This window comes from Varroa jacobsoni, unplaced genomic scaffold (genome assembly GCF_002532875.2).
Source record: "Varroa jacobsoni isolate VJ856 unplaced genomic scaffold, vjacob_1.0 contig00444, whole genome shotgun sequence".
Taxonomy (NCBI): Eukaryota; Metazoa; Arthropoda; class Arachnida; order Mesostigmata; family Varroidae; genus Varroa; species Varroa jacobsoni.
In genome coordinates, this window is record NW_019214468.1 from 1 (window position 1) to 24,014 (window position 24,014).

Sequence of the window (24,014 nt, forward strand, 5' to 3'; positions counted from 1 at the left end):
TTTTTTAGATTTAGATTTTTTTTTTTAGATTTTAGACTTTGAAAGTCTTAAGGAAAGAAGATGACGCTTGTAGACTATGAAAGTGACCGAAAATGGTAAATTTGAGCGAAATGTTTAACAAGATTGGACAATTCATTCATATCCATTATTCATGGCAACCTTAATAGAATTTCGGTTACCAATGGGTTATTATTGGGATCATCATGTTCAACAGGTTTTGACTATTTAGGAATCGTCTCAAAGAAATCACAGTGCACAGTGAAAATTAGCCGTTTCGTATTGTCATTTTTTGTGATGATTTTAATCATCGATAACTGCGCTCCGTAGATGCATCTGAAATATAAGAGATAACAGTTTTCTCATAGTTGATTTTTCTTATCAAATCTAAAATTTCTCATTATATGAAATGTACATGGTTCTGCGTTATTACTATTAAATCTATTAATCTAATGCTCGGAATAAGTGCCCTGAAATTCTGACTCAGTACCATATGCTCCCCAAAAACTTGTACATTAATTCTAAGCCTCACAGTGTCACCAATGAAAACAAAAACATAAATTCACATAAAAAATAAATAAGGAGTGAGAAATATTGCTGAACTATATTAAAAATAAAAAAACGTATATAGAGCGTTTTCTTCTACCTTTAAACATTCATATAGATAGGCTCGTTTTTGCAATTATGATTCATTAATCTGGAATTTAATTAGCTCTATAAAAAGATAGTTAGGTCATTTGAAGAGTACTAAAATAATGAATTTTTTTTTTGGCAAATAAGAGTCCATGTATGCAATGTTTCAAAAAAGGTCATGTACTGGGAAACCGTATTCGACTTCAAAAGGTGTCGTTCCTTGTCTTCCGTGCGTGGTGACCACATACCACTGATTTAATATAATAAATTAAAAACAACAGGTGGTCGGATCCGCTTGTTGTATCCAGCTGGGTTTCCCAAGATAATTGCTTTGAGTGTCGAAGGTGTGCCCAGTTCTTACTAAGCTGTTGTTGTTAGAAGTGGTGGTTCGGTACGTTAAGTGCAGGTGCACGAAAAAATACCTGTCTGACATTGCCTTCTTCACTGTTTTTGCCAGAAAACTATCGTCGAGACAAAAATAATTGTTTGCAGACTTGAAGGCGAATGTGCAGTAAGTATTACTATTTTCCAGTTTTGGTTCAATCGCTTTAGAACAGAAGATTTCGACTTGAAGGACAAACCACGCTCCAAACGGCCACTAGAAATGAACGACGATGAATTGCAGTGACCCTTTAAGGAAAATGTAGCGCAGTCAGCCCTAGAGCGCTCTGCACAGCTAAAATCCATGAAAGTAAAGCCAAGTGATCGCCAGATTCACATGCGCTAAGAAAGATTTTAAAGGAAGAAAAATTTTGATTAAAAAAGTGGGTACAAACACCAGAAAGCCAAGAACATACGTTTGACTAAAACAAGTGCACTTATATAAATAAATTGAAGGGTCTCAAAAAAACAAAAGGAACTTTTTCTAACTTAAGGATTTACCTATTTCGTATTTTCTTCGGGTCTAGAACGATTGTGGTACCTCTGACGTGGCAGTATGAGGATTTGTTAATGGTGTAATCTAAAGACAGAAACAAGCCCGCAACAAATGGGCAACTCGCCGGGAAAAAACAATGGCGATGCCCGAAAGATTATGGAGCTCTGAAGTTTTCTTATTTCAAATTTCCTTAATTAAATTTTATAATGAATACAGTTCATGAATGAATCGTTTCCACTATTTATCTCTATTTTATTAACCTTTAATTAATTTATTTTAATCAATTTTATAAAAGAATATGTACATATTAGTTAATCTGTTCATATACCACAGGACATGTGAGGTAAAATAGAGTAAGATTATTTCGTGTTTTACGTTCCGTATCGCCGTTAGGCATTCCATCAGACGATTAATTGGCTCTCAACACGGACCGAAGTCTGTCTATGCCTGGGTGCAAATCTTGACTACAACCTGTCCTTGAGATTTCCAGGGAAATACATTACCTACTAATCTACTACGGTACATGAATTGAGCTGCTACCGAAACTCAATTCGATTCGAAATCTTACCCACGTAGCACCAATGTACTGCCATCGTCTCTAGAGTGGATAAGTTTGAGTCAGACTGCTCATTTAAGGCCCGATGAAAAATATTCAGGGCACAAACATCTGTATACTTCGAACTGTAGCTTTCCAATAATGAGGATTTTGTATCGTATGTGCATTTTTGTATCGTAAATATTATCCACGTGTCTCCCGATTCTCCATGTCAATTAAGCAATTAATGCTTCTCGTAGCTTGAAAGTCAATTAGTTAAAATTGTTAAGAGTCCGGTTAAATCAGACTTGAAAATTCAAACTCTGTGTTTCGGTTTGGGCAACAATTGTGCCTGATCTGAAAGAAAACGGAATCAGCGTTGTTAGCGGTTACTAGAAAGCGTTTTAGAATAAAGTTTATTAAAAAAAGATTAATGTAGAAAGTTTAGATACCTAAATAATTATCTCTTATCCTTCTACATCCAGTATTCCCGTTAAGTATCGTTTCTGACGGCTCATCTCTTCCAATATGGGACGAGCCGTGTGTCTACGTCCGGTTTACTTTTTACGCGACCATGTTACTTTTTCCAAAGTATAGCAAACACGCTACTATAGCACCATCACTAAGCTTTAAATTCTCAGGCCATTAAAGGTAAGCTCAGTTGTCTATTTAGAAGGGCGTCGCAAATCACTTCGGCATTGACTAGTATGAAAAGGATGCAACATGTTTTGAGTGACAGATTCAATACTATTATAGTTCGATATTTCATCAGACAGCCAGGTTCGAAATGAACTATGTCCACTGCTGGATTGGAACCCATACGACCACGTGTCTCCCAGACTTAGCGGGTTAACCGTCATGCAGATGGCCACTAGACAGCTCCATCTGCGGGAACACTATAAAAAAAAACTGAAGTAAATTGTCTTCGTTGTAACACAGATTTCAGAGCGTTATCTTGTTTCAGGTGTTTGTGCTAGGCGCATTCGTTCGCATGCATTCATAATTTTAATCGGTTGGTACTACGCAGACGGTTTATGGTGAAAGTGCATAAAAACATTCAAGACTTTTAATATGACATGTTTAGAGAATATAGGAAGTACGTACATAGCCATTGAGATCGGATTCCAGTGTGACCAAGATTTTGTCCCATGTAGCATCCCCTGCAATGGCTATTTTACTCAAAATAAAATAGCATTTATTTACTAGTCAATATACACTTTTAGAACCTTCCAGCGGAAGGCTTCTGATTATCTTCAATTTCTTTAGTATATATAGTACATCATGATTTTTTCTTCATTATCAATGATAACAGGGTTGATTGTTTCCTCTTTATTCAGTATTGGAAACTCTTCACATGTGTCTCTTTACCTGAGTATCGAAACGGAGAACTTCCACCCCCGAAACCTCTACCGTCATCTCCGGATCCCTTGCCGCCGTAAGGGCTCCGTCCATAACCGTTTATGGCGTCCGTATCCACCTTGGCCACTACTTCCGCCTCTATATCCACACTCATCTCCGCCTTGGTATTTGTTTAGACCACCGCCTCCTCCATAAACTGCCATTAGAACTGAAATAGGTAAGCATACCATGTGTATATAACGGTGCACTACCTGTGTGTATTCTATTTGTGCTAAAAATAGGCAGGGCGTCATAAGCCGATCTGGTCCAGGCAGCTCTGAAAGATGGAAGCCATCAAAAAACAACCAGATCTTTGAAACCGCAGTTCATCAGACTCACCCCGCTCTTCATTCAGCAAGCGTAATCGCATTCATGTACTATACAAATCTCAGACATATGCATTGCGACAGACACTGTTCTGATAAGGAATAGTCAATGGCGTCCTTTCTTCATCCCACTCGGATGATGTTTGGAGGGACGCTGGCCCTTCAAGTATACAAATTTTTTGGTAACCGTGCACACCGAGTCAAGTCTAAAGAAAGAGTACGCTTTGAACTCTACTTTGTCATCCGTAGCCACATCAGCACAACACGAGAATTCTGTATGGCCACCACCTCGAAGACGGGCAATGACGGAGAAGCGCTTCCAAAGGAGCATCCATCTTCCTTCTTAGAAAAGTGTATTCAGTTTCCAGCACAAACAGGTTGACAAAAAAGTGTACTGCTTGTCAGTCATCTACTAGCCCAGCTGCACGGGTTATTCGGGTATATTGGCGGTACCTTGACATAGTCCGTTTACAGCTTCCGCATCCGGCCAGCTCGGAAGTAAACCCAGAGCAAAACGAATTTTTTTTATCTTCTGGAGCGCATGCTCTCCATCGGCAACCAGTTCGGCCAAGTACAGTCTGTCGAATCAGAATATCGAGAGAATGGGATCCTTTAAATGGCAAGGACCGGCATAAACTGCGAGGATACAACCCACTGGGGTGGAGCCAGGAGTAGGAAATGGCGACTATCCATGCTACGTCCCACATCTGGGATTAGTCAATACTGAACGAACAGTGACCGGCTAATAGCACTTGTAGATTTTCCGTTTTTAATCAACCTCCGGAACATCTGAAGTACCTCAGAAAAACAAGATGCATTTGTGTGTGTACGTATGATAATCGATTGTCATCTGCAATTCTGGCAGAGAAATCTGAGAGACACAGCCCGAACGATCTCGCGATTCCCATTTGTGTTTATAGCGTAGCACCGAAATTAGTTTTTTGTTTACGTTCTCTGGCCATTTCCCTTGAGAACAAATCATCTGAATCATTTATTTTGTACAGTATCAAGAACCTGCCACGCTACAGGAATGATATTAGTAAGCTTCTAGAACGAGTATTGCTTGTTTCTGTTAATACAAGGCAGATTAGAACATGGACCATCGTATACGATACATTTTTTTCTAACAACAGAAAGGTCCTATTCTACATGACAATACCGTCAAGCTGGGAGACTTAGCTTCTCATACATTCAGGGAGACAGTGATCCAATCACTTTATACACTTAAATGATATCATAGGTTAATACCATCATGAGATATTCAACATTTTTAATATACACATGTCATTTGTTTTTCATTGAGTTGCATAGGTTTTCTTTTTTTACCAACGAAATTCAGAGTTGCGCATTAGCATTCTGTGGGGTTTTAAAAGACAGCTTAGGCGACTGGCTGAAGTGATTTTTGTCTCGATAGTCTTAACTCTTGCCCAACGTATATCTGGAAGTATTACTAGGGATATATTGCAAAAAAAGCTACTTAGCTAGACAATATATTTCGAAACAATTTTATACCATTTGCATATTTTCAGAATGTTTGTAGGTTGGATACGGCTAGAGCTCGTGTTTTTATATACGAAACGCATTTGGATGTGGAAAAAACCAGCCCGAACGACTCCTTCGATTTGGAAGGTAGAAGCATTAGTTGAAGTGTGGAGTCTTTTAATTTGGCGCGGAAATTTGAACCAGTGCGCCGTGGTGGCTCATAAACGAGCAGCTTATAGCTATTTTGACAATGCTGTTTAGCTTCAAACCGGTTATCACAGTTGCCAAACACTCAAATATAATATTTATCAAGTATCTTACACTGATATATAGAAGGCAACTTACTAAAAATAAAAATAATCATATTCTTAACTGAACTTTGTAATATCTGAAAAAAAATTCGTTGGAGCCGTTTTCATATCAGTTCTCAAGCATTCAAAGTAAATACTGAACTACTCTATTTATGGCTTGTTTGAAACTCAGCATAATTTAATTATACTCAACATCAATCTTCAACAGATAATCAATCAACAAACTAGTAATTTTCAGTCATCCTATGAGTTCGTATCACTATAATAGTTCTTCACACCGAACCGTCTCATATATATATAATAAAGCAATAATCCTCCGTTTGCGCTCTCCGCTACTCAGTACGTCGCCAACCCGAAACTGATTTAAGCGATCAACTGAGCGGGAATATAGTATGAACAATCTTCATTTTCTTCGTATGAATCGTCGTCGTCTACCCCCCTGTTTTTTGTTTTTTTTCTTCGCAAAGAGTTTGTCGATTTTGTTCTTAATGTCGTTTTCGAGGCTGGCCGCTGCTAGAGCGGCACGCACCACAGTCGTGCAGAGTGCAATGACAAGCGCGCTCATCTCGAGTCGGTAACTTGTCGCGCGGACTGCTCGAGCCACTGTGACGTTGCGTGCATTTTAAAAGCCTGTCACGAGCTGCATCAACTTTCCTATTACAAAACAAATACGTGCTAGGTATTGCTTGGATTACAATTTTATGTTGTCACAAGCGCCTCTCTAGCTTACACGGCTTGCCTAGAACAAACGATTACATCGTTCTGTCTACAATATTTAAAGGGTAAGAGAAATTGTTAAAGGAGCTCCTGTTGGATATTCAAAATATCCACTGAAGTATAACAATTTCATGCTACCGAATATAAGAGCACTTCACAGGGGTACATGATGATCGACCTATAGCATTCGTGTTTATCTGCATTCTAAATATATAATCGCTGCTAAAGAAGTTGAAATAAATTTAGAAATCACTCGTTTCTGCTGCTTGAGCCATCTTCAGAACGAAAACAGTTAGAGTTGATAGTAAGAGAATTCCTTCGACAAACACATACCCATCAATTGGCTGCACGTAATATAATTTTCTTACTAAAACTAACGAAGAAAGTATTGATAGTTTGCAAAAGTATTAAAACAAAATTAAAGGTAACTTAACGAAATAATCGCTTTAAGCCAGAAAACTGCTATTCAAGAAGACTGAAGGTAATTCGTTCCTCACCGAATCCGTTGAACTTCACGGTCGAATATATGGAGTCATCTTACAAGAGACAAATATTACGATTCTTATTGGCTAGGTCAGAACAAAATATTGAATACTAGCTCCATCTAAATGCGCGACAAATGTGCATAGTTCGGTTCAGACGAGGGAACATTGCTGTTGTTCAATTATTCAGGCATGTTTTTAATAGTTTAGGTAATAATTGTGTACTATCAACTCATTTTGTACTTGGGCGTAATATACGTTCAGTTATATCATTTTTTGGCTCGTTGCACTTGTCCGCTGTCTCTAATGTACTAATAAGGCTGTATTACGGTGTGGATGAAATCATTTTATCAACCGTTCGAGAAACCGTTAGTTTTTTTTCTTTTTTAAAATGCATTTAATACTATTCGATTGCCTAAAGGGGTAGGCTTTTGTTTAACACCTCAGTGAGAGGTCACATTATAACAGCATGAAAAAGCGTTCTGAATAAAGTGAAGCTTCTTCGTTGAATGCAAACTTGACGGCATAATAAATTCATACTTTTTATTTAGGATAATCAGATCCCGTTCTAACGAGGTTTAGACAACTCTAGTTGTGGCTTTACTTACAAGTGTTGCTTTATTTTCCAAATTATAAAACTTGTTCTAAGAAGCCTAAGTAATACGTCTGCTTTCGATCCTTCTATAACGACTACAACACATTCACGCGTTTTTTTCTGCATTTGGTTGAAGTAAAACCCGCTGCTTCCTGACTATTCCACCTCAGAACACGAAGAAGAAAAAGAAAAGGAATGCACGAAAACCCTTGAATCAATTTCGGATAGCGACTAACAATGACTAATGACGATTTCCTATTTGCTCAGTGATAATTTGACCCAAATCTACCCATCAGATTGTTTCTGGTCACTGATTGCCTCTTATCATAAGAACTATTTCTTTATAAAACGAGTAGAATTTAGCAAAATCCTTACAATTCGAACGCATCTACATGTGTCTTATATAATCAATCTGAATATACCTTTGCATAGTATTCGAAATTGCTAGAAAGCCATTTGCGCTACCTTTCAGTAGCGGTTCACTCCAAAGGCTCCAGAAATATCCGCTCCAAAGTTTAAGAAAACAGTTGATTTTAATGCCTGACTACGTTTGTCGTTTAGACGCCTGATGACGCTATTCGATCTTCGCAGATAGGACAAACCGTATTTAGAATATATATACGCGAGTATTGAAATGGGTGTACGTTTTGTGTCAAAAATTTGCAATAACCAAGTAAAGAATCCCAAGTCAAGACGACACTTCCAATTTTTATTTGTCTATTTACGGACACCACGTTTTGAAGCTTGGTCATTTATGGTCAAACCTCAGTAACCATCGATCTTAGATGAGATACACTCAACAAGCGGACCGATTTGACTTTAATAAGCTAACATTTGATTTTGGCATACGAAGTTACACACGAAGTTTTATCATGGTTAGTAGTCGTTAACAGTGGCGAAGGTAGACAAGTTACCGTGATCCATAGGTTACGCCTGTTTCAACAAGACGGTAATTCGGTCAAAATATATGACATTTTTCAGCACTATTACTAATAGCAGCATGTATCGAAGATATGAGGATGACAAAACGACAGGTGATAGGGTGAATGTTAGTAAAACAGTAATAATGAGTTTGAGAAATGCTCCGGAATGAACTTCATACGGCTCGAACAACTGATTGATTGATTGAGGCTTGTCTTGAGGCGACCTATGATATACATTAAACCTTCAATATAGGATTGCTATTTGGTACTTCACATGTGACCATTAACGCGCTATATTCATATCTATAGCAATATTTTAGTTAAATCGAGGCCCATCACTAACTATCTGCCTATCGAAGTTTAACGGATGGGCCTTCGAATGGCCTGGACAACTGAACTGAGTATATTCGCTACTGTATACTAAGCAGTAACAATGAATATCTTGCTTTATCCAACCACACCTGTTGTCGTCGGAAGGGCCTAAACCATCGACTCTCGTGACCTTTCAGCCCGAAGCTCAGACAATGGATGTGGTAATTTGGCAGATGTTTTCATTGCCTATTGCAATACTAAATCATACGAGGATAAAAACAAACATAATACTCTGTTATTTTCGCACGATTTGTTTTTGCGCATACGTTCCCTGCTGAATGCACTAGCAGGATAAAGCACTTAGTAAAATCACTTGTGAAAAAAATTTAAACTGTACAAACAAAACATATATATACATATAGCACTGTGTTTGACATATTCAACTTGTATATAGATATATATATATATATATCTGAATCTGAGAAATGCGTGCATAAATGACGATGATAAAATATATACATGCGCATAGAGGGTAAAGCATTTTTACGAGTTGTTTTAAGTTTAAGAAAAAAAATCGTTTAACGAATTTATTTTTCTATATCCTACAATTTATCATAAAAATCATTTTCGTTCGGAACTTAAGCTACTAATTGTTTTACAATCTTTTAATCTGCAACTAATTTTTTGGAAGTAACCATAGTAAGTCGAGCGATATTAGGAGGACCTAAGAAAACCCTAAGGGATAGCTCAAATACGCTACATACAGAGAATCCACAGATGTTCCATCCTAAAAATGCCAAGCAGAGTCCAAATAGTGCGAAAAAACACTGAAGTTTCAAGATGACTGACTACTGAAGTTGTGAGACCCAGTTGGCAACTAATATTGTGTCTCATCTCCAAAACATCCATTGATTCCTATGTGGAAAATCCAGACATATGAAGAATGGATTGCTAAATCATTTTGATAAATTTTTGAGCCTTTTAAGTCTGAACCCTATTGAGGATTTTCCGGTTCGTATCATGGAAACTTTCCTTGTATTTTTGAAAGCCACATGAAAATTGACATCAAGATAGGCTGTCGATCCTTGAATAGAAAAGTAGGTTTTTAATCTCGTGGGCGCCTTGCCTAGCGCAGGAACATTGAATAATGCTTGAACCTTGTCCAAGTTCCAAGATAAATTTGACGTCAGAAGAAACTGGCTTTCCTCCAGCATGGAACGTATGTCTGCTACAGCAAACAGCCCGCCAAAGTATCCTCAATTTAAATGCCCCATCCTGCAACATCATTTTATCATTAGTTATGAAGGCAAAAACACAAGGCGATAGTAGTGGTTCACCAGCTCGATGATCATGTAAAATACGCATCTACTAGCCATAGGGTATAAATTGTAGAGATTGTTACTTCTGCTATTGTTATTGTTGTTATTTAAAACGAGTGTTTCGAGACGGAGCTTTCAAATCAGCAACAACAGGCGCAAATCTCTTCTTCTCGACCGCTTGTCGCTACCGCAAATCAACAGAATATGTTGTCTCAAATCAGCGATTGTCGAAAGCGAGAAGCCGGCCAGTTCGATACTTACGACAACAATAACATCACCCGATCGCTATTCATCGAGTTGGGGGGTTGAACAGATGAGAACAGTTTTCATCTTGTCGAATCGTGATGGCTTCATTCCCCTCAACTTAGTACCTTTCGTTGGGCAGCAAACTAGAAAAGTTTGAGGTGTGACGCTACGGCGCTACTTAATCGAGGTGCAACGAGCGACTCAACCCTGAAGGAGCGTTCGGGTCCGGGCTCAGCCAACTAGATCGACATGGAAGGCAGGGCGCATTGTTGTGAAGAAGCGAGCGCAAATGTGTCGCTTATGCACAGACACACGGATACAGACTAACAAATAGAGACGTACGCAGTGGAACAGAAGCCATATAGAGAGTGTTGCGCGCGTGAACATTTGAACATATGTCGCGCCGTCGTTAGGCCACCAATATTAAGTATATCTAATACTACTGCTGTTACTGCGCGACTAGCTGATTTGAGTCGTGTCTGTCACTACCCCCAAAGCATCTTACGGATAATCTATGGCTGTTCATGCTGGAAGCGGCCATCTCGTTAGTATTGGCTAGATTCGATGCCGGTTGAAATTAGACAGGACGGCATCACACGGTCTTCGTTAGTTCCAACGAACGGAGCGTCGGCAAGAAGCGTTAACGCAACCGGTGAGATCGTCGAGCTACGGACATGTCGTCGATATAGATTGAATTTGCTTCTCCTCCAAAGCTGGATTCTTAATCATGCGGATATGGTACATCCTGAACAGTTTAGGATCAACCCATGTAGGAGTCCGGCTGCACTTGCCATATAGTAACTTTCGAACTTGTTTCTGTTGCATATAAATACAAGAAACGAGATACCGAAACAAGGTATTCCAGACCCGAAAGCAGATGGTATGAAAGGCTAGCGAAAAAAATCTACTAGTCCTTTTCGTTCTTTAGGCACGACTTCTATATATACATTTTTTTTTTCTCTACATGATACCAGTGTGCAGGGTGTGCTCGATTCCGATTGCCTCCTTGTGCAAATGGCAGGGAGATAGATATCAAAGACGTACAGACCAATACATTCACAGAGGCACAAATCGACAGATTGCGAAGCTACAAATAGTGATTGGCTAGTTAGGCCAACGCCGTCCACTTGAGCATTGATGTCTACAAGCCCTATTGGATACTGCGGTTAACATATTAGTATACGGCGAACACAGAGTAAAAATCCTTTTCAAGACTTGAATTTGCCTTTGGTCTTGACGTTGATGCTGTTACCGATGCTGCTCGCGGCGTATTTCTCGAAAGTTAGTCGTTTCGCCTTTCATCTCTATACGAATGTCATCTACACAGATTCACGGGGTAACAAACATTCTATAAAAACAATGGCGCGAGGTAGCCTTAGAGGATGTAGAAGGATGGCATATTTGCGGGCTGTTTCTTATTCGAGGACAGGGTTTCAACACAGAGGTATCGTATTTCGGTGTTTTGAGCTTTTTGTAAATCTCCAGAGCCCGATATAGGCCTCGTTGCTTTCGAATCGGTGGTATATAGATGGATGCGTTTGTCGTTTCAGTTTGTGGCTGACAAGCGGCGAGCATCGAGGATCGAGCACCGTGTGGTAACGCAAAATTCAAATGCCAAATAGATTCAAATCAGCGATAAAAATCGATGCAAAAAACGACGTACTGTCCCCTCTCTACTACGTCTGAAACTTGCGCAGACGCCAAAAGGTGAATAATGGTGACCGTTACAGAATCAGAGGTAACTGCAGGGCGCTTCAATCGCTGATATCATTTATACGTATTGCTCACATCCTACGGCCTGTCGTGCCATGCATGGCAGGTGGCACATGTTGTCGATGCATGGTGCGAATGCGCCAAGCGACAAATCTGCCCAACGGCGAGCTCTTGTAACAAAAATCCCGCCCAAGCGCCCAGTCGTTTTAGTAGCGTCTTAGGAAACAAGTTGTACGCGTTGTCAATGTCATAGAAAGTACACGAAAGCATTTCATTTTCCAAAAACGTCCGCGACTGGAGCCCTTATGTAAGGCTGGGTTTCGATTAGATAGGATGGCAACCAAGATGATATTAAACTTGTATGTTAGCTAGAGTTTTGCATTTTACCAGTTGGACATTAGAGCACAAATAGAGAAGACCTACTTGGTGAGAGGTAAATAATAAAGCGGCTTTAGCTATCCTGATTACACAACACTTCATAAAAGGTACAGGCGAACGGTTTTAGCGGTACATTGGCCTATCTGGATAAGTACGGTGGCGCAGCGTCTCATTCACTGGACACCATACTCAGAATATAAACTTGAGCCTAAAACTCGCTTCTTCCAAAGGCTTCTGGATCCTGAACAAGCTAACTATTATTTTTGCGGTTCATTTGTATAGTATCAAAGATGAATCGAAATCGATGTACTACTACTTCATTTTTAGAAAAATCCATAGCAGCCAGCAGAGCTCTTGCCGTCATTGTTCGTGGAGAGTATATCTCATTTGTATGACAGGTAACATGTACCTGAAGTCCTATGTCAGCAATCCGTGATATCGTATGCTCACTCACATCAGATTTATGCACCAGCGCCTATTCTGGTCGAAGCAGAACTATAATTAGAAATTCACTTTTTGACAATAACGTTTAACTTTGCAGTCCGTAGTGATCTTTTTCTGCCGTGGATTGTTTCCTGTATTGCACTGGAACCCGCCTCTACTATAGCCATACATACTCATGTGTGACGTGATGCACCGTCCCTTTAAGTTACCTAAGAAGTTGATCTCGGTAAAGATTCGTTTAGCTTGTAGAGACTGGATAATAGCTGAATTTCGCTCAAATCCCGACACTAACACCCTGTTCCTCGCCATGTTGAAGTTGTTGTTCTGTTGCATAAAGGACTGGCTTCCGTCTGGTCAGTTATTATCAACAGGGGAGATATTGTGTCTTGGTGATGTCCCAAGAACAAAATCAATCGTCATTTAATATAGTACGTCTAGGTATTTCCCACGGGAAACACTAAGTAGGAATACAATCATAGCGTCTATTAGAAATCGGCCTTCAGCCAACTTGATTCACATACGTCCCTCAACATTTGGTCGACGTCCGTATTTACGCGCAGCCCGGGAATAGTCAATCAGTCACCATTAAATAGTCCCGTAATTACGTTGTAGAGATGTACCAAAAGCCAGCACATCATGGGCGACGCTCCAGATTAAGTGTTCGCCTATTCTATAGTTTACATTCGGCTGAATTATATTAGTTAACGCCAAAACAGTCGCTGGGTGAAGGCCGTGGATCTGTCTAGTCTGTTCAACTATATAAAACTTATTTGTTAGTTTATTCGACCCAAATCGATTCTTCGAAGTAGTCGGGTAGGGTCAGATCGATGATTTTTAGCGGATCGCTGGAGTACGATCAGGAATGGAACCGCGCGTACGATGCATCTAATTCGATTAATATTTTTTCCCGCAGGCACCACGTAGAGCATTTAATTTGGACCAACTATTTTTGGTTTTTTTTTGGCAGTTTTGTTACAAGACTTCTTTATGCATATAATGAAAAGGTTGCAGGGGCTGGGGTAAGCTATCTTTTAGCGGTCTGTTTTAATGAAAACATGTTGTTTTATGTGAGGGTCTATTTCGCCAGTTGATAGTAAAAACGCAAAATCTTAATGTGAAAAGGCCTGCGCAACAGTGGGATGAAAATTCGTTTCAGACTTCTTTGCACCAAATTTCTGCTGGGTATTAATTGGGTTAAGTTGTAGCGGTCGACATTTTCTTATATAGTTTTTCCGAAAAAGAAATATAATCTAACTGATTTGTCGATAGGAATACCAAAATACCACCTTGTCGATGCTATCTCTTTACCTCCATCGATAGATCTTGACAAGTTGAATAATATCATCCTATATATATATATAATAACTATAAAATTGATATTTCAGCCGGAAAAGGGGTAAAAATCGAACACTGGGAACTAAAATTCCTCAATAGAATTTTATATAGGGGAAAGTTCTCGTTAAGCAGACTCGAAATGCAATATACGTGTATATATCTAACCCTCGGTTTTAGGGTCAAAAATGCAGCAAGACAGAGAGAGAAGGAATAGCTCCTAGGTTGAGATTCTTCCTTTTTGCTATCATTTCCTATTCTTTGTTCTTAGAAGGGTAGTTACATAAAAATCGCAAACAATTTATAGCAGTAACATTCGATTAAGCGAGATGAGCAGGTATTGCACTCATTAAAGTCGCTCAAATACGCTATACATAAAAAAAAACCAGTGAAACGAAACTTCCTGCTGACCGCAGAGTAAAAGTCCCAATAACTTGAGAGCTCAAAACGGCTAAGGAACTTTAAACGTGCAGAAATGCACAGAAAATATGGTAAATAGTAATCGTTGTCGTAAAGTGGTCTTGAGTTTTAGTACCGAAAACTTAACTGTATCAGAAATGGCATTTTGAGCCCTGTAAGTTGCAACACCATTGAAGATCATTCGGTTTGCCTTATGGAAATTATCCTTGCATTTGTCAGAAGAAATGTAAAAACTGACCGTAACTTAAATTGATTTCAAGCAAAAAAGAAATTTTTAAGCTTTTAGCAGGAAGGAACGCCATGAGATGAGATGATACCTCATTTTCGCTCAAATGACGAATTCAACCCATTGTTTGCCATCATTGCAGACTTATTGTTTTGCTTTTCTTTTGATACCCAAAATGGCACATGAACGCGCGTGTCGCGACAAAAAGCCCGGCAAGTTTGTCCTCATTAAGGCGCCGCACCTAGGACACGCATATATATATATATATATATGTAGAAACCTTTTCTCACCTTGTACATAGGGGAGGATGAAGCTATATGGGCCGAAATATACTTAAGACCAGCATTGGAAACAACCGGCGTTGTGAGAGAAAAAATTTAGTGATATATTGGTCAAAGACTTCTCTACCGCGTGGCCTAAATGGGCTTACTACATTAATTCATTTGCGAGAAAATATTCATTAAAAACGCCTACGTCAACCCTGCAAGGTGATGCTGTATAGGCGAAAGCTGGATCTATATCCAATTTAACAACGCTAAGGAAGGATGCTTTTCTTTTTTACAGGGCAGTTACTATGCTTAGAAAAGGCGATGCGTTATAATAATTTATTGCTCAGGTAGACAGGTCAAGGATATGCCTGGGCTACGATAAATTCATATTAAATTCGGTTACACAGTGCGAAACTGAACTTTGAATGGCCCAACCTAATTTTTTTCAAGCTACCCACCGCAAACTCTTGTGAAGCAGTTTTAAATCTAAATCACGCCTATTCTGCCAAAATGGACAAGTATTAGTGAAAATTTCAGTTGGATCAAAGCTATTAGTTATATGGTCACTTATTACCGAACCTGAACAGAATGTTTACCAGGACATGAGCCAGTTGAGTAGGGACCAACGCTTGCGCCACAAACCCAACCTGGGTTATACTTTATAACGTTACTTATCTATAATAGGCAACGCAACTGCTGTTTCCTAAGTGAAATCGATAAAAAAAAATATTGAATAAATACGAATTTTCCAAGACGACTTAAGAGGTACCCTCTATGCGGATCAATTACTTACAAACTTGAAACTATAATTTTCTATATAGAACCGGGCGTTACCACCATAAGGCTACGCAAAGCAATGTGCTCACTTTAATACACACTGCTATACTGATCTCAAATCATTAAAAAAAGGAAATATTTTTAGAATGGGTTACGTTAAAAAACCTGCGAGCTGTTACAGTATTCAAGTTATTCAAGCAAAAACGAACACTGAACGCTGATAAAAGATTACCAACGCTAATTGCGTTATGTTTTTGAAAATTGGCGGGCCTAGCCACAATCACAAGCTCAGAGTTTACAAGGCAATATGTAACTATCGTCCAGTAAATATTAAGCATAATTATTTAGATTGTTGCGCAAGACGACACATCTCTCTAAAGAAGGTGACACCGAAGCGATTAATTAAAGAATTTAAAGAAGCTACTCTATTCGCAGGTAAAGATCATAGCCTTATAGACGAACAGGCCATAGCATTGCTGAAGTACACAGTGGTGAGCGTACAGGTTTAACAATTCTAATGCGACGTCGCGCTTAAAAACTCCGCCTATGGTGGAGCACTGAGCGGAGCACCTGAAGCAAGAGTTTCATTATGATATCTACAGGACACAACTGACCGAACATTCATTAATCACATATTGAAGCGCAAGACAGACGCTAGCGACTTGCTCGGTTATGTCATATTCTATAATAGAGCTAATTTTTAGCCGAACAACAATACTGCTTTATCTGTGACCTGCAGAAGCCAAAAGATCGGTGTCGAAGAACGACTTCACCTACGAACACTCGCTGTATCGTGTGACTTTGTAAAGCAAAGATGTCGTCATCGGGGCCTATTTCTTCAAACCTGAGCATGGCACGCCAGCAGCGCTCAATGGCAAGATCTGTCGTGCCATGTTTCAAACCTTTTGGTGGATTGAAGCGAAAGACCTGACAACAGCGGTTAGTTAGCCACAGCGTGCTGGAAACGATCAATCGGCTTGAAAAGCTGGCAGAGTTATTTCGTTACGCGACGGTGACACTGTGTGACTACCACGGTCCTGTAGTTTATTCCTTTTCGATTTTTTCTTGCGGGGCTAAGTGAATACAATCTGAAGACCTGAAACAACCCAGTCGTGAAATGATTGATGGATTCTTTACTGAAATATGCAGGGCCGTTATATTAAGATACATGAAATGGATCAAGCCACGGAGACGGTTGCCGGAAGAATATTGGGTGCATAGCCTTCCATGTCTAGTGCAAAGCCCCTAGGCTAATCTGAATAAAAACACGCACAGAAACAAGTTTCTGAGTTTCATTCCATAAAAGCACAGAAATATTATGCCATTTGATGTTTCCGCTTACTCGACTGAGCATAGACAACATCTGTTAAGTTCAATAAACTATGTTATTAGGTAATCAATACGATACATATAGTCAGCAATCAATACATATATTTTATAACATTTTATGTATATATGAGTGGTGTACATGCCTCTTCATTGTTGGTCTTTTCGATGGCAATACTTTACGAAGTCGTAATCTCTAAAGAATAGTATGGGTTCACTGTAGCACAGATATAAATAAAATTGGCCTACTTTGCACCTTAGGGGTCCCTCTTCATTCCTAAAGAAAAAAAATAATACGGTCAGAATTAGACGAAGTAAAATAAATCTGTATAGATGCAACGTGAAATTGACAACGAAAATTTCAATACGCTAACGAGGTACCTTCTCGCGAGCACTACAAAAGAACACCATTTTTACGGTCTACATATAATTGAATCAGCAGAAGCGTTGCAGGATTCGTATTAGATGAGTGAAGCGTATCTTCGCAAGGTGCTTCAGCTCGGCCTTCATGTCGTGAGGGTACGACGTTGGTCAGACCTCAAACGATCTCAAATTAATCGCGAACAGGGTTTAACTGTATAGATTGATATAATCAGAATAACAAACAAAAAATAAAAACAGATCCGAATTGGACTCGCCTGAATGATTATTACCTGACATACAAACGCAGAATTTCATTGACTTCTGCAGGAGGAATCTTTTAATTGTAACTGATGGTAGTCCGATGCACCGCTAACGCTGTTGTTGAATACTGAAATCGATAAATCTATCATTTTTAGTCCCAATATGCTGACGATAATAAGCAAGCTTGGGTTAGTAGCTCGTGGCGCGGATTGTCTCAACAAACGTTACTGATCAAGCAAACACATTTGTACTAGTTCTGACCCCAACAGCTGGGGCCATTACCTTAAATCGGTTTTAACCGCTGCAGCTTTCCCATACTGAAGATTAACCTGTTACTTCAATCCTACTACTTCGACAGGGACGTGTTTGCTGGGCATATGTATCAATCGCTTTGCGAAATAGCGGGCGGCATCGAGTTCTGATCTCGTAGATCGCTGTGAGGTACGGACACGTAGCTACGATCCGTGCGCGCGTCGATTTCTTATTGTGTCTGTGAATGGTGCATTATTAGAACATTTGACCGCTTACGAAAGCATTTAGTGAGAGAGGTTAGTTTCAGATCACAGAAAGATGCCGGCTAGTGAGATGGTGGCGGATTGTTGGTCACCGTGTGATTTTCATAGAGTCATTCAAGCGAACATGCCTAGCAGGCTTTAACCGCGGTCACCGATCAATTGCAATTGAAGACCCCCGGCTACAGCTGTCATTTGCTTCTCGTTGCCGCGGCCGCGTTGTATCGCCTGCATTGACACTGATTAAACCTCACAAAGTCGACACTTCTAGGCCGTTTCTGATTAGGCCAAAACGGCAACGAAGAAATTCGCTTTAGTCTGTCTTAAAATGACTTCGCCTGCTTGTGCCATACGGTAAAGACTGCCCTCTGTCATTTCTTTCTTTGCCCAGCGTAATCGTGCCGCGCAACCAGGAGTAATACTTAACCTGTTATAACAACCAATTGTCATCCTAACCGGACCTTTCTAACCTTTGGCAGTCGTACAGAGAGTCTATTTAGATTTGCAATACACGCCGATGCATTGAATAACAAAAAACCGTAATGGTGAAATACATCTGCAAGAACAAGAGGTTGCTATCACCCAACCTACATATGATGCACTTTTGAATGGGGCTGCGTGGCTAAAAAAAAATAGAGAGATCATACTGCGTTCTTATTTCTTTTTACATAGAGACTCTGTGACATGCAATACAATGGAGATAAACACCAACAATATCCTCAGGGCCGGCCTCTGCCCGTACGTACAGCATACAAGCCCAAAGCCTGAGCGGCCCGTTTGAAGTCAACAATCTCGAAGTCCGCTGAAAACATCGAGTAGCCATCGGCTTTCGTTGCTCCGCGGTGTTATTGCTGTTGTCGATGCGGCCTGAACCGAAGGTGAGGTAGAGAGCTACAAGCGAGAGCTCAAAGCGGGCCGCCCAATGAACTTGACGAAAACAGCAGTTCGTCGTAGGGGTGGCTTCGCGGCTCCTGAAGACGAGATCGCTTTGAGGCTTGCCGCTTTTCCTTTGAGGTCCTTTGTAAACGTTTGACATCGCAGGCAGATTAACATGTTTCTTGATGATGCTCTCTCAGGACGAGCTCGCTCACTAGGACACTTACTAGGCCGATGCGTGAGACGTGTTGTGTTATGTATTTATAGGCGAAGTGTGAAAAGCCACACTTTGATGTGAGGCCGCTGGCCATTGTGAAGTCGGTGGATAGAGAGAGGACATCGATATGGCTGGGGTTGAGGTCGCTTTGTTAGAACCCGGAGTCGATTGTAGAGGTGTAAGTAGAAATAGTCAACCTGTCTTTACAGTGAGTTCTTTTCACTTCTGTAAAGTTTGTCGGGATACCGTCTCTTAAAATTGAGATCAGGTTGTAAGTGAGATGCGATAACTGTTGTAACTTAAGCGAATGCGATTTTAAAAACATACCACTGTATAAAGATATAAATATTTATATAACAAAAGATCTAGCGAAATAAAGTACTGGTCATAGGGCGATACCATACTTCAAAATTTGAGATTCGTTTTTTATTAGAACAGTTGCAGTATTTTCCTAAATACTTATAAAGACAATATCTATTGTAATCCAGCTACAACTGCCAACTCGTACGAATTATCTTCAGTTATCTTTTTTGCTAATTGAAAGTCTTCCAATGTGTTACCAATTGTGAATTTGCCTTTATTTCAATAAACAGTACATAGGATTTATTATATGTCCTAACCGAACTGGTTTCCCCTCCAAGGTTTTTGCTTGCGTGGAAATTAGCAAGATATAGTTATCTAAGCGAGCTACCAACGTTGCTGAAAATCAGGTTTGTTAACAAGTTAGCTTTGCTGGGGCTGCAACCACGGACAAGGTTTCCTTTCTTGGCCTTGGTGCCCCGCTCCAATCTTAGTTGCTAATTGTCTTGTAATACTATTGCTTTCATAAATAAAGCATAATGTGATAATATGTTGCTATCTTACTGCTGTATTATAATACGGGTACATACAAGACGTGAGTATACCGATAAAGCTAAGGCGTCGAGCCTTTGAAAATCTTAAGCTACCGATTCATATGTAATAGGATAGAAACTAGCCTCTGGCATACAGAAGCCCCTTCTAATGAAAGTTAAAGTGATTCTGTGTATACTTGCTAGATGGTTTTTCTAATCTGTCTGCTCCGTGAAATCATTTTGAGCAAAAGTTACAATTGAACCAAGGAAACACAAGATGCTTCATACATCATAGAACAATGCCTGCCATTTCTCAGATAACCTTCGAGATATCACAATGCAATTAACCTATTGCCACTAGTCTGGGTTGGGTTAAAGCCTAACGTTGTCCTGAGGTCCTAACATCTGATAAGGTCCGCGAAAAAACATTAACGCGATCTGACAGTTTGTCATACACAAATCAAAATGTCGAAATAGTACCTCTTTATCTCATTGGCTTTTATAATCGTGTTACACTTTCAAAATCGACACCTTGGGTAGCTCGTATACATACATACATGTATATGTTCCCATCTTAGCAAATATTCTTAACCATTACCAGTACCAAATGATGTAAGGAAGCTTTTGAAGTAGACACACTCGAAGCGTCACATGTAAGGAGTATTTACCAGTTTACCGCCATCAATCACAGCGGAACGCGTAAGACGAAATCGTACGTTGGAGTGAATCTGCAATGTCAGAGGTAAACTGTGTGATGAATAGGTTCATTCTGAGAAGTAGTAACGTCACTAAGTTAATTTACGAACTTACTTAAGTTACATAATACGTAACTTACTTAAGTTACATAATGTGCTAAGAATGAAAAAACTTGGAGCAGTCTTCTTGTGACAAATTGGTGAACTGCATAAACAACAAAGAGAAATATTTTTTTTGAGAAAAATGACGATCTTCAAACGACCAAGTTGATGAAGCCTTTTTCTCTCAGCAGTTCCGGACGCAATGACTCCTTTGATCGTGTACGGCTTTGAACAAAATGAATTTTCCTCAATATGAGTCTTCATTGATTCTCGATTACCAATGCATTGTATGAATTTTCTCACAAAGGCATCTTCTTACGAGACAGCCAAAGTACTTCTGACTAGAATGAAAAGCTATTTCGACGCACGCAAAACAAGCTTGCTGAGCCCATCACACACAGATAACAATGATGATTCCAGAGACGCCCACTGAAGGCAATCAATAATTTTTGACATGAACAACATACTCAAAGCTTATTACAGTTTTTTTTCTATCCGAGACGACGTGCCGAACATAATTGACTTTGTAATCTGCTTCAACGACATTGGCTCAAAGAAAGATATCGAGCAATGGAACCGAGTCCTATCGTCGTGCCTGGATTGATTGTCCACTTCATGGCGCTTCTGTTCCGCATAATTTCTCGAACTTCACCTCCTCACCTTCTGCGGTGTTTACACTCTCCAGTCACCCTTCACTGATGCATCGCCAACCGTAAACACCGCTCGGTTTTCCAACAGTTTAGCATTGCTGGCTAAAGTTATTCACAGCAAACAATCGACGTACGTTTACATGCTACACATACACATGTCCTGCTATAATTAACGTTACCCACACACTCGTCTAATAAATCCTTGCTAATGATTTTTCAACAATGTTGAGATTAGCCAGCGTTGCGTCAATTTTTTTTACAGACAACCAATCGCCGCGTTAGTTTTTTAATATAGGTTGATGGCGAGATGTCTATATTCATTGCGCATGAGGTAGGGATATTGCTGATAAACGAATAGGGAAGGAGCGCTACCACTGCGATAATAGGAAACAGATGAGATCGCTTGAACCGATGGGGACAAAGACCAGCTAAAGTAGATTGGGGTATTTGTACATTTAGTTGTCCATCGTAGCGACAAGCGGCTGAGGCCATTTGGTAGATGTGCACCAAACTCCTGCTTTCCTTAGTATTTCTTCGGCCGAGCCGGCGCTCAGTCAACCCACCCATCACTGCCTTCATCGGTATTCACACCAGTAGCAGCGCTTCATGATCATTGACTGTACACAAGCGCACACATGTTGCCAACGCCACTATACGCACATGGACACACATATATTCACTAGGAATCTGTGTGATCACAGCATTTCAGTAAAGCGTTAAGGGAGAGCTCTCGCCCCACTTTGTAGCTTTGACCTATGCGCAGCTTGCTTGTGTGTATGTGTGCAGGCCAGCCTGCGAATGTGTGCAAGCACACATTATCTCTCCGTCTCTCTCTCTCTCTCTGTATGTATGTCGTCTGTCTTTATTCCTCTCTCGCTGTCTGTCTCTCTTTCTGCTTCGTGTCTTTCCCTGTTTCATTCAAACTTGCGCGGTTCGCGCTGGGCCTTTCTTTGCCGCCCATCGCTGACCTCAACAGATGCGTTCCCTCATAAGCACAGTAAGCAAGCGTGAGCTAAAAGCTGCTCACTTTAAGCCGTCGAGTAGCTTTTGTAGAGGTAGAAACGTCAGGTTACAGAGTATCGAAACTACCTTAGTTCGGCTGCATTGACAAGACTAATGTAAACTGCAAACCCTCGCCAATATGAGGAGACGCCGGTGGCAAGAGACATTACAGGATGGAACAGGCCTACGTAGTACTAAGATGGTCGCATGGTGTTCGCGAGTGAAACTGTCGTTGACGATGCCTATAGTAGTCTTCATTAGCGATGTAGAAATGCAGAAGTGGGGGAAAGCCGACTCGAAAGGAGCCACAGGCACACAAGAGGTACCTAGCAATGACTGACTTTGCATGATAGGGCTGCCTTACTAAGTCTATGAATACTGTTCAAGCGTGTGTAGGTTTTTCGCTAGGCTTTCCTCGTTTTGTCTAGTTCGCGAAAGGTATCGACAGGACGATTCGATACGGACGTTTGTATCGGCCTTCGTGTGCGATAGCTACACAAAGAGAAGCATGCATAAAGATACTGTACCTCATAACTCTTCAAATGCCAGTACATGTTAGGTACCCTCGCATGTTCTAGAGACTAAACCCAGGGCCCGTTTGCTGGCGCAGCGTCTGTTAACGCGTCCTAAGAACTCATGCAAGACATCTTTATATATATAACTACACTGATGTCTTCGTAACGTTGGCTATGTGAACCTACCTCTATACTAAATGTATGAATATATGGTTCCATGTGTGTGTACGCTGAACGAAACTATTTATATGCAGCAGACCTACAACGGGGTTCGCTAAAGCGAGATATCGGTAGGCGGTGTTCCCCCCCCCGAAAGACTGCCGATGAGAAGGCGGTCTGGCTTGCCTTGCTATAGCTGTGGGGCCATCGGATCGAATCCGGAGCGATCGAGACGATCCAGATCAAGCGATTAGGGTTTACACATTGGACTCTACCTGGCTAGCCTGGTAAAAGCAATATCAGAGATCGGTCTTTGTGGTGGCGCCTCCGGAGTGGGTGAGAGGATAAGCGAGCATACACGCTTCTCCTAGGACATAATGTTATTCTCGCTCACCTCATCTCGATCGCGTATAAGGGCGATACACGCATACAGGCAAAGGTAACCGAACGATGTAGGCTCAGAGGCTCCGCAGGGGTGAGAAGTTACAAAGGTCCTAATACTTACCTTTAGAGCGTAAAGCCTGTCGCAGGCCGCAGAACGACTTTCGAAGCGGAATTGGCTACCAATTCGGCACCTAACCACGTAGGCGAAGGTATATTACTGCAGACGCCAGCTTCAGCGTGGATAATTTTGCAACAAACAAGGAGTGAGCAACGGATTGCAGGGAAAGCAAACACACAATAGACCCGCAGGCGTCGTGTTACCTGCTGAGTAGTGGATCCGTCTGGTGGTGATGGACCGATTTCCTTGGAGTTAGCTATTATAACCAGTGAGAACCGGCTGGTTCCAT

At 40.5% G+C, this 24,014-nt stretch overlaps 1 long non-coding RNA gene across 2 annotated transcripts; it reads right to left on the reverse strand.

Moving 5' to 3' along the window:
- Positions 1-3,429: 3,429 nt before the first annotated feature.
- LOC111271245 (uncharacterized) lies at positions 3,430-22,311 on the reverse strand. Of its 2 annotated transcripts, XR_015315246.1 has the most exons (5): positions 21,365-22,311; positions 20,769-20,828; positions 17,692-17,789; positions 16,615-17,315; positions 3,430-3,609 (listed from the first exon to the last, which is right to left on the reverse strand). It is a non-coding gene; the product is annotated as an uncharacterized LOC111271245 (long non-coding RNA). The 2 variants fall into 2 exon arrangements; XR_002686758.2 differs by lacking the exon at positions 3,430-3,609 and having other exon boundaries at positions 16,081-17,315.
- Between the last annotated feature and the right edge of the window lie 1,703 nt (positions 22,312-24,014).